Source organism: Pinus tabuliformis, chromosome 3_1 (genome assembly GCF_031772625.1).
Source record: "Pinus tabuliformis cultivar Carrire ecotype Pingquan chromosome 3_1, CPIR1, whole genome shotgun sequence".
In the NCBI taxonomy this organism is placed as follows: domain Eukaryota; kingdom Viridiplantae; phylum Streptophyta; class Pinopsida; order Pinales; family Pinaceae; genus Pinus; species Pinus tabuliformis.
Window position 1 is genome coordinate 913,380,397 of NC_142301.1, and position 20,267 is coordinate 913,400,663.

The 20,267-nt window shown below is 33.9% G+C and overlaps 1 long non-coding RNA gene across 1 annotated transcript; it reads left to right on the top strand.

Moving 5' to 3' along the window:
• The first annotated feature begins 1,266 nt into the window (after positions 1 to 1,266).
• LOC149190620 (uncharacterized) lies at positions 1,267 to 2,463 on the top strand. Its single transcript, XR_016256513.1, has 3 exons — positions 1,267 to 1,880; positions 1,991 to 2,107; positions 2,267 to 2,463. It is a non-coding gene; the product is annotated as an uncharacterized LOC149190620 (long non-coding RNA).
• The last annotated feature ends 17,804 nt before the right edge of the window (positions 2,464 to 20,267 follow it).

Sequence of the window (20,267 nt, forward strand, 5' to 3'; positions counted from 1 at the left end):
CTCAGGTTCTCGCTCACTAATTTTCGGTTCAAGGTTTTATCAGAGCTTTCCTTTCCACCGCTGTTTGCAGGGCATTTCAAGTTCTCAGGGCGGAATTCGACCTATCCGTTATACACCAGGTTGGCATTAACTAACCCTTTACCCACATTTTTCGGATCTATAAAAAGGCTGTTTAAATTTTTGTATTTCAGGCTCTGAATTGATCACGGTAGAACAGATTCCTTCATTTTATATATTTAATCAGGCTTCGGGGATTACTTCTGGGTTTATCGTTATTTTGTCTTAAATGCTAGTCCCCGTTATCTGGGTAAAAATACTTTATCGTTTAATTGCAATTTCTAGATTGATTTGAATCATTGGCCCTTATTTCCTTTCTTTGTGTTCAAATCATTCCAGCCTTCGCTCGACCAGGATGCCTCAAATTCAGTACTCAGATAAATACACTGATGATACTTATGAATATAGGTCTGTAACTCAGAGCTTGCGCTATTTTTTTTGTTAAATAAAATATTTGTTTTGCTTTTTGGCTGGATGGTGGACTTTCAGATCCACTCAACAAACCGCATACTACATCTATCATTGACAACCTCCTATTGATTTAACCCTATACATACATACAATTGCAGTTGCCCTTCATTGCCACTGTAATTTGGAGCCTGGTTCTTTATTATTCAAAGAAAACGCTCTACCTGTAAACTCCTTCAATGCACTGTCATTCACTTGGCAGAACATATTCTCCCATCCATGGGGTTTGATGGCCCTGTTGCGAAGGCCTGGAGCTCGATCTTGGGACAGAATGTCTTCAAGTTTTATGCTAGCGGGAGCCGATATTGCCAGGGCTTGTTGGCGACCATGGAGCTTCAGAGCAGGCATGATGTGATCTTGAGGATGTATAATTCTATAGTGCCTTGTAAGGATGAGGTCAATATCGAGGTTTATATGAATGAGGATGGTATGGATGTTGTCGTATTTGCGCTCCTCAGCAAGAAGGCTGCCAAGAGTATGCACAAGGATACCAGGGATCTCCAACAGTATGCCAGCTTGCTTACGCCGCGTTCGAATTGGAAGTGGCTCAGCGAGGAGCTCGTTGCAGTTGCCGAGTCGCAGATCCTATTTTCTTTCCCCTCATTTATTTGTATATTTATCCTAATAATATAGGAGTTTAAATCCGCCCAATTCCCATTGATGTGGTAAACGAAGATTTGTATTATCGTTACTTATTTTTGGATCTATCCAATAGGTTAGTCCACAGAGGAGAAACGGAAATGTTAGACAGAGAATTTCCTCGAGACCCGGAACTTATGGAAAAATGTTGTTAGGCAGGGAATTTTCGTGAGCCCTAGAACTTGGTCAATAACATTTTTTCTTCATATTCGTGCTTCAAAACTTCTAGGTACGAATTTTCAATGTCCACCCTTAACAGGGATGCTCCTATTTCATTCTGGAAGGTGTCAAAACTGCCTGTGTATCTCTGCCCAAATCATAGTTTAAAAAGAGTGGTTTCATATTGAATAGGATTCAAAAACTTATAACCTTTTTGTTAAAGATTGTTAGATTCATTATAATTGCATTTAGAACAGATAGTAACAGGTCTTGGGAAGCGTGTTTCAAATTTGTCTTGATTTACATGGCTGCTTTTATTCCACTCTGTATCTTTGTAAAAATATTACGTTAATAAAAATAGTTTCAAATTGAATAGGAATTCAAAAGTTTATAACTTTCTTGCTGAAAATTGATAAATTCTTTATAACTGTATTCAGCAGATTTGCCTTAAAGGCAGATCATAGCTCTGTCCCCTCAAAACAACCGACATGAATACATCGATATGGTGGTCCCAGCCTTGTCACCACTTCTTTCTGATTCAATTCCATTCTGAAGAGGTCAAAACTACCTGTGTCTTTGTCCAAATCTTAGTTTAAATAGAACAGTTCCATATTGAATAGAATTCAAGAGCTTATAACCTTACTGAAAATTGTTGGATCCTTTACAGCTGCAATAAGAACCGATAGTAGCATGTCTTGGGAAATCCTGTTGCAAATATTCCGTGTATGAATTGTCAATGTCTTGACTGAAGCCATTCCACTCTGGAAGAAGTCAAAAGCTACCTGTGTGTTTCTGTACTAGTTTAAAATTAAATAGAATTCAAAAACTTCTTATAACTTCTTTTTTGTTTGTGAAAATCGTTAGATTTTTTTATATATATAGAGGATTGTAGAATATATATATATATATATATTTTCCTCTCTTCTCTTTTTCCGGAAAAAAGAGGAAGCAACGCTCACTGGTAGATATCAAGATGGATATGGTTGCTGCTTCTCACTGTGCCTTATTGCTTTCATAGGTGCACAACTTCGTTCACCGCCTTCAGACTTGCAGGTATTTCTAAAACTTGTTTTCCATTAAAATAATAATGGATCGAACACTATATGCAGTGAATTATTGTTTTATGTTCAAGATAATGGATAGCCTTTAATATTTTTAAGTTCTGGCTGGTAGCTATCTGCTTTTTGGATAAATCTTATATTTATTTAGATGTCAGGATTGATATCCATGTTACTTCTTCTTTCATAGGTGCACAACTTCATTCACCGCCTTTAGACATGCAGGGATTTCTGAAACTTGTTTTCCATAAAGATAATGGATCAAACACTATATGCATTGAATTATTGTTTTATGTTCAAGATGATGGATAGTCTTTAATATTTTTATTTTCTGGTTGGTAGCTATCTGTCAATGTCTCACCTTGCTTAACAAGGCTAATCTCATTCCATTCTGGAAGAGGTCAAAAACTACCTGCCTACCTGTGTCTCTGTAAATCTTAGTTTAAAAAAGAACTAATTTCATTTTGAATAGAATTCAAAAACTTAGAACCTTTTTATTGAAGACTCTGAAATATGCTTATGATTATATTAAAAACAGATACTAAAAAGTCTGCATTAAGAAAATATATTTTCTATCAGGGATTGTTTTTGGTTATGTCAAGAGCAGCAAAGCTGTCTAGATGGATATGGACATTGCTCCTTAGCCTAAGGAATTACTAATTTCATATATGCACAGCTTCATTCACAGCCTTTGGACTTGTATGTATTTTTTTTCTTTTTCTATCAGGATAGTGGATGATGGATGGAGACTATACAATGGATTATTGTTATTTCTCAAGATAATTGATAGGTTTGGTTGTCTTTATAAATGTTATGGTTATTATCCATGAATTTTTTAATCAATTTTATATTTTATTTATTGTAGTAATGAGTTTAAAGCAACGAATCATAGATGCAGAAAGATAATTTATATTTGAGTTATTTACCACTAAAATTTATTTGTGTGTTTTTTTAAGTAATAGAACACTTCCAATCCGCCTCAGTGATGTAGTGAACGAAAATTTGTATTATCATTTGCTTCTGAATCTCTACAATGCTTAGTGCAGAGAGGAGAAACGGAAATGTTAGAGAGAGCATGGAAAAATGTTAGACAAAGTATTTTCGTGACAAGTAGAACTTAGTCAGGAAAATTTTTCCTTCATATTTGTGCTTCAAATCTTCCAGGTACGAATTTTCAATGTCCCCCTTAAAAGGGTTGTTCCCATTCCATTCTGGAAGAAGTCAAAACGGTCTATGTTTCTTTGCCCAAATCTTAGTTTAGAGAGTGGTTTCATATTGAATAGGATTCAAAAGCTTATAACCTTCTTGTTAAATATTGTTAGATTCATTATAATTGCATTTAGAACAGATTATTCCATTCGGGAAGATGAAAAAAACTAATTGTATCTTTCTAAAAAGCCTAAAATTAATAAATTTCAAAAGTTTATAACCTTCTCTTTGAAAATTGATACATTCTTTACCGCAGTCACACTTGCCCAGGGAAGACACAAGGAGAATATTTCCCTCCCAATTTCTAATGGCAGCGTCATAGATGCCAAACTCATTATTAGACCTTTAAGAGACTAGTTGTATCTGAAGCCCATTCTTGAAAACAAGCAGTCCACTTTCTGACAAAATCCATATTTTCAGACAAATGGAATAGCTCCTTTTTTGTACTCTATATTGCTGGCAATTGTACAACTTTTTACATGACACGGTCTTCAGAATTTTGTGAAATATGTTAGAATATACTTAAGACATCCGATACCTTTAAGAGTATCGCCTAGGTTGGAGGGAGGGATATTTCCGACAAAACAATGACCTACATGAAATAGGGGGGCCCTGGAGTAGCGCTAAACAATAAGGACTACGGATAAATAGGTAGGGGTGCGCGACGTCCTACCAGCAAAAGCGTTGGGCGTACTTAGCCAAACCAAAAAGCGATGTGTACCCAGCTGTACATGGGAAGAGGTGGTTTCAGGGTACTTCATAAGGCAAGGGCTAACCAGCCTGCCATAGGGCATTAAATGCCCAGGAATATGCATGCTCTATAACAAAATAACACCCAGTCTTTACTTTTAATTTATGTAGCCACCAAGGACTGTGTGTTATTTTGTTATAGAGCATGCATATACCTGGGCATTTAATGCCCTATGGCAGGCTGGTTAGCCCTTGCCTAATGGAACGAACGTTCAAGGAAAGAGGGTAGTACACAAAAATTATTTACTACTTTAATTTGACTTGAAACCATCGCATAGATTATAAGAGCTGAGGATTATCTCGAAAGCTATATAGATTTATCAAACTTATTAGTGTAGTTTAGATTTATTATTAGTTTATTTAGCCGATAAGTCTTTTTATGCATCAACAATTGTCAACACTTTTACTCTGCGTCGTTCGATCAAGTGAGACACTTTCAACCGTTGATTTGAAGTGTCATCTGGCAAGCATGCACTATACTTCGAATGCTCTTTCCAAATATTGGTTGAGTTGCCTTCTTTTCACCTCCGAGTTATGTGGTGCATTAAACCTGGCCCTATTACGCAAAAACTATGATCCCTTGAAGGCCCTTAGTGTTACTACATAGAGTTCCTTTGTGTCACTTTCCTGATCGCCTTTGTTGTCCATTACTTCGTGGGCCGACGGCAAAACGAGAAAATCACCTTAGCCTGGGCAACGTAATTTGCAACGAAGGACGGGGTCTTTGAGAAAAATTTTAGTTTATTAGGTACTGGGGATGGAAACGATACTCCCTTGCTGTTGAAAGAAGGACAGAATGTCTTCAAGTTTTATGCCAACGGGTGCCGATATTGCCAGGGCTTGTTGGCGACCATGGAGCTTTAGAGCAGGCATGATTTGATCTTGAGAATGTATAATTCTATAGTGCCTTGTAGGGATGAGGTCAATATTGAGGTTTATGTGAATGAGGATGGTATGGATGTTGTCGTATTTGCGCTGGCCAGGAAGAAGGCTGCCAAGAGTATGCACAAGGATACCAGGGATCTCCAACAGTGTGCCAGCTTGCTTACGCCGCCTTCGAACCAGAAGTGGCTCAGCAAGGAGCTCATTGCAATTTCTGAGTCGCAGATCCTGTTTTCTTTCCCCTCATTTTGGTTTAAATTCTGCTTCTTTGTTTTGAGCGATGCCGAACAAACCATCTTTGATGTCAAGAGACTCATTGGGAGAAAGTAAGTACTCTGATCTCTGATTTTCCCATTCATTAGACAATTATATTTATTGCAAGTCCAATTCTTGCCTTGATATTGAACCCACAAGGATGCCAATCATGAAATTGGCATGTTAAGTTAGGGGTCGAGCAACATTCTAGTTGGGGTCAGATCAGGATTTGATTTCTGCCCTGTCCAAACTTCAAGAAAATGATTTCAAACTTTTACTTGATGAGCACAATTAAATGAAAACATTTGTTTTATATAGGTTTGAAGGCAAAGAAGTTCAGAGGGATATGAAACTGGTACCATACAAGATTGTGAACAAAGATGGGAAACCTTATATTCAAGTTCAGGTACGATATGGAGAGACAAAGGTATTTAGCCCTGAGGAAATCAGTTCTATGATTTTGACTAAGATGAAGGAGATTGCAGAAGCATTCCTTGGCAAGACTATAAAGGATGATGTGGTCACTGCACTAGTACCATACAAGATTGTGAACAAAGATGGGAAATCTTATATTCAAGTTCAGGTATGAGATGGAGAGACAAAAGGTATTTAGCCCTAAGGAAATCAGTGCTATGATTTTGACTAAGATGAAGGAGACTGCAAAAGCATTCCTTGGCAAGACTATAAAGGATGCTATGGTGACTGTCCCTAGTATGCTTTCTTTTCAACCTTTTTTTTAATGAGGTTGTGGGTAACCAATTGTTGACTGCGTTGTCACTGTCAACTTGTGGGCTTGCGCAGGTTATTTTATTGATGCACAGCGCCAAGCAACGAAGGATGCCGGTGTTATTGCTGGCTTGAATGTAGCTCGTATTATCAACGAACCCACAGCTGCAGTGATATCTTATGGCATGGACAAGAAGGGTGGAGACAAAAATATTGTTTTTTTTTATCTTGGCGGTGGCATGTTTGATGTCAGCGTTTTGACTATTGATAACAGAGTTTTTGAGGTTTTGTACTTTTTGGGACAATCAAAGTAACAAAACCATACAAATTAGGTAGCACAACCAGATACTTCTCAACATACATACCGTCAAAGACCTTCCTTCCTTATCTTTGGAAAAGCAAAGAGCGGAAAATGGCTTGATATAGAAGACCCACCTTCTGTCATATCCAGCTCTGATGGATCACCATCTACTCTCCAGTCAAAAGAGTGCAGCAGCTGAGCTAGTGCAAGGTCAATCATGGAAACAGCCATGGCGGCCCCTGGGCACCCTCTCCTCCCTGCTGAGAAGGGAAGCATCCTGAAATTTGATTGACCTGTCACTAAATCCATAACATGGTCATGCTCACCCAATTCATGCATGAATCTCTCCGGCTTGAAAACCAAAGCATCCACCCCCCACACATTGGGATCCCTTCCAATAGTCCACACATTCACGATTACTATTGTTTTTTTAGGTATATTGTATCCGCATACGCTCGCGGTCTCTACAGATTCATGGGGAATCGCTAGCGGCCCCGTTGGATGTAATCGCAGCGTCTCTTTCACAACACATTGAAGGAACTTCATCCTTCCCACATCGGATCCGTTTACTTTGCCACGTTTTCCGACACAGGATTCTATTTCTTGCTGCAACTTTTTCAGGACATGGGGATGTCTGAGCAGCTCACTCATTGCCCATTCTAACGTGGATGCCGACGTCTCCATTCCAGCGATGAGTATGTCCTGTACAAACCAATGGGAAAACAGTTTATGTTGTCAATTAAAAATCAATGTAATATTGAATTGCTGAAGTTAATTTATTTGCATCTAGATTCAGGGGGTTCTTGGGAATATTTTGAAATTTGAAGGACAGGGCAGAGTGTGGTAAAGAGGGATGTCAATTATGTGACCTTCCAATAGATTTCCTAAATTTACAATAAAAAAGAATCGATTTAGCTGTTTAACTCGATTTAAGATTTCCTATCTACATACAAACATAATCAATTTAACTGCTTCCCGTTTGGCTTTGGTGTCTCCCTTTATATCATTGTTATCAGCTGTCATCTGCAGCAACACATCCACGAAATCTTTAACATGCTCTGCCTCTGCCTCTGCCGGTCCCTGGCTGTGGCCGTCGCTGGAGGGCGCGGCGGCCTGAACATGAAGATGATCGTCTATAATTTTCTCAGCGAAGGCATCGTATGTTTTGCTTATTTCCACCATACGCCGCTTGATGCCTTGCAAGTCCATCCAGTCCACATAAGGAATGAAGTCTCCAATGTTGACATCTCCTAGAGTAGCTGACAACTCTAGTAACAGGTGCTTAAATCCTTTGCCATCAGCTCCCAAGTCATCGTCAGAAACTTTCCTCCTGAACAGTATTCGCGAAATTACATTGAAGGAGAGGGTGAAGATGACCTTACTCACATTCACAGCAATTGTGCCGTTCTGGCTCTGCTCCCAAATGGACCGGGTAATCGCCGACACCTCTTCCTCTCGCACATTTTTGAAAGACTCGATTCTCTTAGAGGTAAAGAGTTCCAACACGCAGAGCTTCCTCACTTGCCTCCAATAATCTCCATAGGGAGACAGTACCATACCCTTGAAATTGTAGGATAAGTACTTTCCAGCTGCAGTTGCCAGTCGGCTGGCAAATATGGAATCCTGAGTTGTCAGAAAGTGTTTGGCTGTCTCGGAAGAAGAAACTACGACGGTGGGGACAGAGCCCAAGCGGAGAAACGTGATGGGACCATATTTATCAGCCAGGTCTTTCAAAGCATGATGAACAGGGTTCTTCAATTGGTGGAGATTTCCGATGATTAGCCATGGATGGGGTCCTGGAGGAAATCTTCCTCCGTTCCTTCCACCCTTGTGCTGCAATATCCAGTATAACAAGAAGAAAATGAGAGCTCCATATCTAGCCGTTGCCCTCCATGTTGCAGGCAGAGGCGGAGGAAGAGTTTGAGGCAACCAATGAAAATCCATAATGAACTTTCCTCTATCATGTCTGCAACCAAAAGAAAGATGTTTCCCATATTTAAGCGATCCGGGATTCCCTACAGTTGACTATCGGCCAAAAGTTGGTGGGTCATTGTATAATGTTTTGTAAAAAATGTTTTTAAAACATCAATATATTTTCATTTTTAAAATTTGATATTTTCAATTTTTATTAGTTGACTATAAAGAATGATATTTTTTATTTTTATTTTTTAAAAGAGAATTATTAAATAAAATATTTAATATAAAAATTTTAAATAATTTGAAATGTTGTTTAGTTATCGTTTTATTGTGTACTAAATACTGCCTATTTAGATTCATTTTAATTTTGGATTTATTAAGTGTTGAGAAGGATCAATTCTCTTTTCACTATTAAAGAGGTTTGCATTTCAAAGAGACCTCTAAAGACACCTCTAAGGACTTGGTAGATCTGGAATTAAAATAGATCTAGGTTGGTATAATATATATATATATATATATATATATATATATATAGTTGACATTAAAACATTTTATTTATAATTCACATTAAAATATTAAAACATGTCCCCTCATTTTTTTCATATCAACATATATTTAATTATTTTTATTATTAATATTTTCTAAAATATTACATATCAAATTCATATTAAGCATTAATAGAATTACAAATCTTTTTCGTACATTGAAATAGAAAGTAGCTATTAATAGAATAAGAATCTTTTCAATCTTTCTCTCTATATGTTTTATGTAAAAATATTTTACATAACATGTGTATTGAAATATTTGATTTATAAACTTGTTAAAATTTTCTTTATTATTGATATTTACTCCGTAAGGCGTTTCCCTCTAAAATGAACTCCCCAAACTGCTTTCGTGTCAAAATATGTGCCATTTGATTTTGTTGTTAAAAGATTGGGTAATCATTACCCGTTAATTTGAATTGAGCAATGCTAGCCACGACAGTTGTTATTAGGTCATTGGATCCTGCAATAACTGTCAACTATCTTCCTTGCGAACTGTCAACCGACTTAACTTATTATATCGATAATATTTTGCTAAGTGAACAAATTTTTTCTTCAAATTTTCAGGTATGCTTCTTTCATTAATTTTGCGAGTCTGTAACTTGATCTTGCATTGTAAGTTTTGATTTACGCTGATATCAATAATATTTTGCTCTATGAACAAGGTTTTTCTTCATATTTTCAGGTTAGGCAACTGGTATTTCAAAGGCAGAGGTGCATCTATTGCAGATCATTAATTGGATCAATAGTTTTCCGGGCTCAAATTTGTAAGGTATGTATCGTATTCTTGTACTCTTAGCCCCCTTGCATGTGCATTACTTGCTAATGCCTGAGAGAGGATTTCGATGGTGATTTTCGCGCCAGTAATGAGAGTTTTGTTTTCTTGAGCGTTTTCTGTTTGCTCGAAAGTGCCTCTCTGAGATGGCCGAGGTTTTGTTCTGGGTTTGGTAGATATCACTGGATTTTTTGTTTCTGGGTGTCGCAGTAGTCCAGCGTTTGTTTAGGGTATGACCGCTATTTTTAGCACAAATCAACTGGGATTTATATTTTTGTAGTTGCTTTTATTAATAGTAAATAGTGCAATGGTTATAGAATGTAATCTCCTTGGGTATTTTTTTGGGAGGGATATGACATTGCATGGTAACTATGTTATTACATGACAATAGTTCTTTGGGGAAGGAAAAATTTCAAGCGGTGGGTTTCATGTGCTGCATCTTGTGAGACCATTTCTTTCAATCTTACCAGCAGTCCAGACAGTTGAACGAAAAATACCCTTTAGGGAGAAGGTTCTTTAAATTGTAATCTCCCTTTTAATCTTTCTTGTATGTAGTCAGTTGCCTCTATATGGAATACATTCAGCAAATGGTGCGGATCCATTCTATTGGATGCATGTAATTCTGGCATAAATGTGCGCATCAATCAGTTTGATAAAAACAGAAAGAAGAAAAGAGGAGTTGGAGGTTATAGTTTAAAGTCGATCAACACTAATCAAATTCGTTAGCAATTTTGATAAAAACAGAAAGAAGAAAATAGGAGTTGGAGGTTATATTTTAGAGTGGATCAACACTAATCAAATTCGTTAGCACTTTTGGGACAGCGGCAGACGTAAGGAATAATTTAATGACTTTTGAGATACACGTGGTCTTGTAGTACATCACGATTGTGGGAAGAGGTCATGCTGGCGGAGAGCAATGATATTCATGGGAGCAATTTATTTCAATACCAGAACTATCTATGCAATAATCTTATCTTAGCGTCTTGTTTGTCAAGTTTTCCCAATTGCGTATGCAGACAGTATGTTAAAAATGACAATATGTTAAAAATGAACGTAATAAAAGCGAGCACTGGTTAAATATTGTCCAGGTGTGACAAGATGCCCTGCATTACATTCCGTATATCTGTATATTCTGTATCTTTGAAGTCTGGACAACTATCACAATTTGCAAGTTGCCGTATATCCATATATTCTGTATACATTCCGTATATCCGTATATTCTGTATCTTTGAAGTTTGGACAACTATCACAATTTGCAAGTTGCCGTATATCCGTATATTCTGTATCTTTGAAGTCTGGACAACTATCACAATTTGCAAGTTGCAACTAAGGTTTCGTATATCTGTATATTCTGTATCTTTGAAGTCTGGACAACTATCACAATTTGCAAGTTGCAACTAAGGTGCATTGAATATGCTTCGATGTACTTTTACGGTCATTATCATTAATAAAACAGAACAAGTACATGAGATATCGTTGACATCCATGTGGGATAATTTAAAAAATAATTGAAAGTGCTAAATGGTGTTTTTAAAAGTTGTTTATTAATGATATCAATAAAAAAATAGTGAACAAGTACATGACATATCGTTGACATTCATGTGGGATAATTTAAAATATAATTGAAAGTGCAAAATGGTATTTTTAGAAGTTGTTTATTTAGATTTCTGTTTAATTAATAATATTTCATCTATATTAAATGTATTATAATTATTAATAATTAAAAAATAAAATAAAAATTATTATAATTTCTAAAGTTATGAGAATATTTCATAGTATCCACTCATACATAACTTACTCTATATAATTTTGCACATTATTGCATACGTTTTTTGTTAGTTTACTACATATTTTAAAAATAATTATTTTAAATATTACAATGACTTATTAAAAATTGAAATTTAAGAAAAATGATCTTAGCATGCATTATTTGAACAAAATATTGCAGCTTGAAGACTCTTTTATGTGATATGTCTTAGCCCTATTCAAAGTTGTAAAGTGTGTTTTTTGATGATCTCCTTGTTACTAGTGGCAATGCTTCAAAGGACAAGGGAAGTGCTTTGATAGACAACAAGATGGGGCAAATGAATGGAGAAAAAATGATGGGAATTGAATAAAATCAAGTGGTCAATTGAAGAAGAATGGGGTTCATATGAGGATGGGAATGCTCTTTTTGATGGCAGGTCACATCCATTGCAACAATTCGGATATAACGCACATCCACTCTAGGATTTAGTGTTTCTTGGCTCCATGATGAAAATAGTGAAGACAAAATACATGAAAATAATGACGACAAAATACATGTTAATCTGTTACTTGTGTTCTTTGATGGAAGTTTTGTAATGAATGAACGAAATGTGTTCTTTGATGGAAGTTTTGTAATGAATGATTGAAAAATACATGGTGAGAGAAAAATGCATATTATGCTAATTAAGGAACGTTTTTCACTTGTTGAACTTGTAGTATACATGTTAATCTGTTACTTGTGTTCTTTGATGGAAGTTTTGTAATGAATGAACGAAATGTGTTCTTTGATGGAAGTTTTGTAATGAATGATTGAAAAATACATGGTGAGAGAAAAATGCATATTATGCTAATTAAGGAACGTTTTTCACTTGTTGAACTTGTAGTATTGAATTTAACACACTAACACTTTACAACAATGAACTAACAATCTTCATGATGAAAATAATAATATCGAAGATTTATCTACATAATGAAAAAGGAAATATGGGATATTCCAATCACGTTCCGAGGCATTTTTTAAAATGTGGATGTAAGAAAAGGTTGTTGTGGAAGGTGTTGTTTGTATATGGGAAATTTCTTGATCATGGTGTGTAATCTTAATGTTGATAGGTGGAAGGTGTTGTTTGTATATGAGAAATTTCCTGATCATGGTGTGTAATCCTAATGTTGATAGATATGTCTACTTTAAAATGTGGATGTGAGAAAGGTTGTTGTGGAAGGTGTTGTTTGTATATGAGAAATTTCCTGATCATTGTGTGTAATCCTAATGTTGATAGATATGTCTACTAAGTGGTTCTAGTTAATGGGGCATTGATGTGAGCATTCAATATATTTTTATTCTTTATCAAAGTATTTTTTTGTTGTATTTGCGTAATTCAATTTATGCCTTACGGCGTTTCCTTTGCAACATTTGGTGCAAATGCTAGTTATAAAAAGTTAATATAATATTAACAATATATATGTTTTAAAAATTATCTATGTAATTTATTTTAATTTTTTCATTCATTTTCATAGAATTATTTATTAAAGTATATCAATTAGTTTTACTATAAAATATTTTTATGTCATATTTCTAATTATTTATAATATTTATTAATAAATTATTTATTTTTATTATAAAAAGTTAATATAATATTAAGCACATATATGTTTTAAAAATTATGTAAGTAATTTGTTTTAATTTTTTCATTTTTTTCATAAAATTATTTATAAAAATTATTTATTTTTTCTTTAAAAAAAAAATTACATATTGATATTTTTATATTGATATTTATAATTTTCTATTTAATTTATACTATTCTTTAAAATAGTAATTATTTTTTTTATTATGAAAATTTAATATAATCTTAATTTTTCAAAAATTATGTTAAAGATATTATTAATCATTTTATATTTTTTAAATAAATTTATATAATCATTTTTTATATTTTTACTTCTCTATTTATATTATTAAAATATGTTATTTATTTTTATTTTTAAATTCAATCTGATATGATATGAATATTATATATATTCAATAAGTTTTAGTTATATATATAATTCTTGTATAGGAGTGTATCATTTCACCTTATGAATTGATAGTTTTAAATTATATTAATGTATTAGATGAATATCATTGACCTTATACATTTAAGTAGTAAGGTTTAAAGAACAACTCATTTTGAGTGATTCAAGCTTTAAAGAATAACTCATTTTTGAGTGATTCAATTCATTTTCTATGTTTAGTACCAGTTTTAATTAAACGCAAGATATTTCTTAAAATTCAAGTTTGTTTCTAGGGTTAAATCAATCTGATCAATGACGAATCCTATAAAGTTGTATTTCTTTTTTTATTATAATGGTGCATTGTATAGTTGGCTAGACTTACCAATCAATTAATCTACTAGGCTGATTCATACCTATTTATCCCTTCCTTAAATGCTTACTCAAAATAAAAAAATGATAGGAATTTGGAAGGGAAAATGAGCTTGAAATTTGGTAGTATATCATAGGAAGAAAAATTTCTACTTTAAGTTTGAAATTATTCCCTCAATAAAATTGCATATAAGATAGTTGTATCCAAATTAACACAAAATAATTTAATAGGAAAATTTTCAAGTATGAAATCTTCAATAAAATTACATATAAGATGGTTTTATCAAAATTAACACAAAATAATTTAATGTAAGTGATTTCTCTTTACCTTATAGCTTTGAATGACATATTTTTTACTAATTTTTATATTAAGTGATTTAATTCTTCTCGGTCATTATTCTTCTAGAATCTTACGATTCTTCTCGAATTTATGCCTTACTGCATTTCCTTTGCAACATTTGGTGCAATTGCTAGTATAATGCACTTTTGTTCTCCCTAAAAAAAGAAAGAGGAAGCACAGAAACATCAGCCTCCTTTTATTTTACAATATATTTTGATTTCTTAAAAAAATCGTGTTGTTGTCAGCGAAGAAGCTGCGAAGAAATTGTGTGTCAGTCAGTGGGGATGGAATTTGATGACAAAAGTATACTTTTTTTATTTAATATAGTTAAAACATTTACAATTTTTTTTTTTTTTGGTAAATTGTAAAAATAAATTTAAAAAAATGGAGAAACCATCGACAAATCTGTTTTGAAATTCCAACCTAATTGCCAGCACAAAAGTGGTTACCCAACCCAGCGGGTGTCTGGGCAATCCAAAGTTGGTCGTAATTATTGTGCAGAAATCGAAAAAATTAAATGGATAGACAATGCGTTTCTAGTCATCTTTCAATTCAAGTCGTGTATTCTCTGGTAAAATTAAGCAGCTCGGGGTCCTTGGGAAGTCTTCATGTGTGGTAATTTCTAGGATCTCTTTTCGCTACATATAATTTGTATTATACCTAATTTCAATCTATATTCTTGTTTGTTTAACTATGGGTGATGCGTCCCGACAACAATGTCAAACGGGAGCCACAGCCTGAGTTGTCTTAAACAAGAATGGGTAACAGTTCACATTAATGGATAGCCTCACTTCATGTTAATGTCTTGATAAGTATAATTAGTGAAATGAGTGTATAGAATTAATTGTTATATTTGAACAAGGACTACAATGTAGATATTTTGTGTTGTTCAAGTGTAGTGAAATAAGAATAAAAAAAATAAAAACATATATGAATGGATAAACAAAGTGTTTTTCAGTATTAATAACCTCAAACTTATAGTATGTGTCATCATGGAATCAAAATGCATGAACCATATTTCCAAACCAAAAAAAGTTTCTACCTTATTATAGTAAGAAAATATTGAAAAAGTGGCAAAAAATATTGGTATCTTGCATTCAAAATCTACCAACTTGAACTGCAAACAAACAAACATATTTATAGATAGACACACAAACATTACCTCTCATCAAATTATATATTTGCACAATATTACATATGCACGAATACATAAAAGATAAATATCACAAATATATCTCTTAAATTCTTATATACAATTTCGTTTTTTGTAAGTAGGGAAAAAAAAGAAAAAAAAAAAGTAGGGAAAAATCCTTACACTAAGATTATGTAATGTTCATCCAAAATTAATGAAAAGTCAGATACCCATGACCAACATTCCTTGTATAATATTTATTAAAAGAAGTTCTTCAAATTATGTTTAACTAACTTCAATTATATTAAAAAAACAATATATCAATATATATAAGTTGTAATAATTAATTATAAATGGTTTTAACCAGATTCATCTTAACCCTGGATCTATGAAGTGACGTGAGGGATCAAATCTCTGTAAACTTCTCTTTTAAGTGCAAAACTTGAGGAAAGGTTATATAATATCTATATTTTTATCTATGTGTTTCTTTCTTATTCCCTCTCTCTATCTCACCCCCTAAACATACACACACTCTCTCCATATCTATCTATCTCTCTCTCCATCCTTCTTCCTCTCCCTCTCTCTCTTCCCCTTCTCTCCCTCTCTCTCTCCTCTCTCTCTTCCCTCCCGCTCTCCTCTCTCCCTCATTCTCTCTCTATCTCCCCGTTGTCACTCCCTCACTCTCTCCACCTTTCTTCCTCTATGTCTTTCTTCTTTCCTTCCTCTCTCTCCCCCTCCAAATCCCTATCTCTCTCTCCTTCTCTCTCTTGAGTCCTTTATCTCCCACCTCCCTTTGTCTCTACCCCCCAATCACCCTCTCCCTATATCTTCCCTCCAACTTTGTCACTATCTCCCTCCCTATCTCCTTCTCTCTCTCCCCTCCATTTATGTGTCTCCCTCTCTCTTTCTCTTCCCTTTCTCTCCCTATCTCTCTCCTCTCCTCTCTCTCTCATCCATTTATGTGTCTCCCTCTCTCTTTCTCTTCCCCCTTTCTCCCTATCTCTCTCCTCTCTTCTCCTCTCTCTTCCCTCTTCTCCTCTCTCCCTCACTGTCTCTCCATATCTCCACACTCCCTCTCTCTCTCCACCTCTATATCTATATGTCTTTGTTCTTTCCTCCCACTCTCTCCTCCTCTAACTTCATATCTCTCTCTCCCTCTCTCCTTCTCTCTCTTCCCCCATTGCTTCCTCTCTCTCCCTCTCTCTTTTTCTATCTCCCCTCCTCTCTCTCTTACTTCCTCTCTTTCCTTCTCTCTCACACCTCATTTTCTCTCTCCGCCCCATCACTCTCTCTCTCTCTCCACCATCGAACTCTGACACTCTCTACTCCCCCCTCTCTCTCTCTTAAATTTGATCTCATTATATTGTGTTTAAGAAAGTATATAAATTAAAAAAAAAAACTCCATTAGTTGTAAAATATTAAACATATATTTTTTTATGAATCATGTCAAAGAAAATACAATAATGAAAAACTTAAAAGAATCATGCGCCATCTTTCCTCTATTATTGTTAGTCACTTTTCTTGTTTTAATTTCTTGGATCCTTAGTTAAGATGGATCTATGCTAGTTCTTAATAATATTATATATATTATATAAATTTTTCATCTTTATATATACAAATATTTTCATTTTCTATTATTGTTAGTCACTTTTCTTGTTTTAATTTCTTGGATCCTTAGTTAAGATGGATCTATGCTAGTTCTTAATAATATTATTTATATTATATAAATTTCTCATCTTTATAGATACAAATATTCTCATTTTGTTTTAATTTCTTGGATCCTTAGTTAAGATGGATCTATGCTAGTTCTTAATAATATTATTTATATTATATAAATTTCTCATCTTTATATATACAAATATTCTCATTTTTTATGACTCAGAGGAACTCAACAACCTGCCTCACACGTAACTACTAGTAAACCTCTGGGTCTACGACCTATCCTCCTCTCCGTAAATCGGTTCCCAAAAAGGGGGATTTGAACTTGGGTATTTGAACCTGGGTCTTTTGAGTTTCAACGATTTCACATATCGGATTACCAACAAGGGGGATTTGAACTTGGGTATTTGAACCTGGGTCTCTTGAGTTTCAACGATTTCACATATCGGATTACCAACAAGGGGGATTTGAACTTGGGTATTTGAACAACTTGGGTATTTGAACCTGGGTCTCTTGAGTTTCAACGATTTCACATATCGGATTACCAACAAGGGGGATTTGAACTTGGGTATTTGAACCTGGGTCTCTTGAGTTTCAACGATTTCACATATCGGATTACCAACAAGGGGGATTTGAACTTGGGTATTTGAACCTGGGTCTCTTGAGTTTCAACGATTTCACATATCGGATTACCAACGGTTCCCAAAAAGGGGGATTTGAACTTGGGTATTTGAACCTTGGTCTCTCGAGTTTCAACGATTTCAGATCGGATTACCAATTGAGCTGCCCCGGAAAAAAGTATTCTCATTTTTTGTTTTATTGAAACCTTGGTTTAATTTCAATGTGAATAGAGGGTTTAAATATATCTCAAAAGTAATTATAACCTTTTAGATTTAATTAAAAAAATGTTATAAATTAGAATTAAAATAAAATATTTATAAGATATTTTGATTGTGAAATAAGTTATGGTTTTTTGGCATGTGGTATCCATAAGCCATGGTATTGGCCCATGGTATTGTAACAAAACCTATGCACAAGTTAAGAATATCCATGGTAAATTGGGGTTAATACCCATGGTAAAGAATCTTGTCATATTGTTATAAAATATTTTCATTGTGAAATAAGTTAGGATTTTTGGGAATATTGTATTGATAAGCCATGGCATTGGCCCATGGTATTGTAACAAAGCCTATTCACAAGTTCATAATATTAATGGCAAAGTGGGGTGAATATCCATGGTTAGGAATCTTGTCATATTGTTATAAAACATTTTGATTGTGAAATAAGTTATATTTTTTTGGGCATGTGGTATTAATAAGTCATGGTATTGGACCATAGTATTATAACAAAGCCTATTTACTAGTTAATAACAAAATTAAAATATAAAAAATTGAATTTTATTGAAGCAGGGAATGCTCCTATTGAAACAATTGCTATGGTGCGAGTCATAAGGTATTTAAAAAAAATTGAGCAAATGGAAGAGGGTAGATGGCCTAAGGTTGTCTTTAATGATAGATTGTGAAAGAGAAAAAAAACTTGGATGCATAAAAATAACAAATGGTTTAGTAGATGGAGTATTTGCTTGAACGCGTGTCCCATAAATAGCGAAGAGATAAAAGCTTTTGTTATGGAAACGTTTCATAAGTGTACTTGGGATAAGAAGCTAGGAGGAAAGAAAAATTACTATATTGAAGTGTTTAATCTCACTCATAGTCATCAACCAAAAACATACATAGAGGTCAATATCTCTTGGAGAGCCACAATTCTTATTGCTCAATTAAAGACTAATTCTCATCAACTCCATTGTGAAACAAGGCGCTAGAAAAGGCCAAAGGAAGTGTGGGAGGAAAGAGTATGCATTTTTGTTCTTCCAAAAAAGTGGAAACAGAAAAACATTTCGTTTTAGAATGTGAGGCATTCAAAGACAACAGGGAAATTTATGCAGATGTGCTGGCAACTAGCTCTTGGGATAATCTATTTAGCCATTTGTTGGTTGAGACGTTGGGAGCATTTATTTTGAAGCTTCACAGAAAAAGGGCCGAATTTGTTTTGAAGCTTCACAGAAAAAGGGCCGAATACATCAAGCAGATGAAGAAGCAATATGTCCCATAGGCTATCTTTAGCCTTGTCGACATTAAAATAACTTCTTTCTTTCTTCTTTTTCTTTATTTTTATCTAAATTTTTATTAATCGAGCCAACATTTATGTTTTATTTAACTTTTTATTAATCAAGCCAACATTTATGTTTATAGTCATCCCCATATCACTTTTAACTTTTAATTATTTTTTCATTAAGCCAATATTTAAAATTGTTTACATACTTACATGACACCTACAAGTGCAATTATTATTTTAAAAGTGATAAATATATAATTTTGTTTTCAATAATAAGCAATTATATTAAAATATTTTTAATCAATTTATTTAATAATTTTTTAAATCTAATTGTTAAATTAATATTCAAAATAATTATTATTAATTCCTAATTATTGTTTATAAAATTTAAAGTATACCAATTATATAATAAAATTTTAATTATTATTATTTAAAAATAAATCAAATCAAATTTTAATACCTCTATCCATATGATTTGCATATATTGAATTTATGAAGTGAAATATAAAAGTGAATAAGCCTGTACAAATTATTGGTGTTCCATTTTAATGTAAAGTTGTAAAATTGTCATGAACATCTTGTCCGTCACTAATGGGACAACCAACATGAACCACAGGCAATCGTGTCCATTCATGTTTTTGGTTGGGGGATCGCGTCCATTCTATGTTTTTGGTTGGGGTATTGTGGATGAACGAGACACACTTATATCTATAAATATGTTGCTGATTCTCGAATAGAGTATAGTGGGAAATTTGGAATATATTGGTGAACGAGATAAACCCATATCTATAGATGTTTTACTGATTCAAATGAGAGTAAAGTGGCCACATACCGTGAACAGAATACTCCCAAAGAGCAGTGGTATTGGTATTTCATTTAATTGCAAGCATTGTTGTTTAAACACCTTGTACGTGAGTATAGCATGATCCATAGACGAAGAGGTTCCTTTCGTCCATCTAAATGCTTTCAGGTTACCCATATTACATGTGCCCAACGTTAATTTCTAATATTAAATATTATGATTTTAAAATTACAAATTCGAAATGTAGTATCATCTTCACTCAATTTTCTGGTGGGCTAAGTGTGATAGTGCAAAGTATAATGATTGTATAATAAAACTTGATTTTTCTTAACGGAAATAAATAAATTAAATTAACAATAAACAAAAATCAAATCAAATAC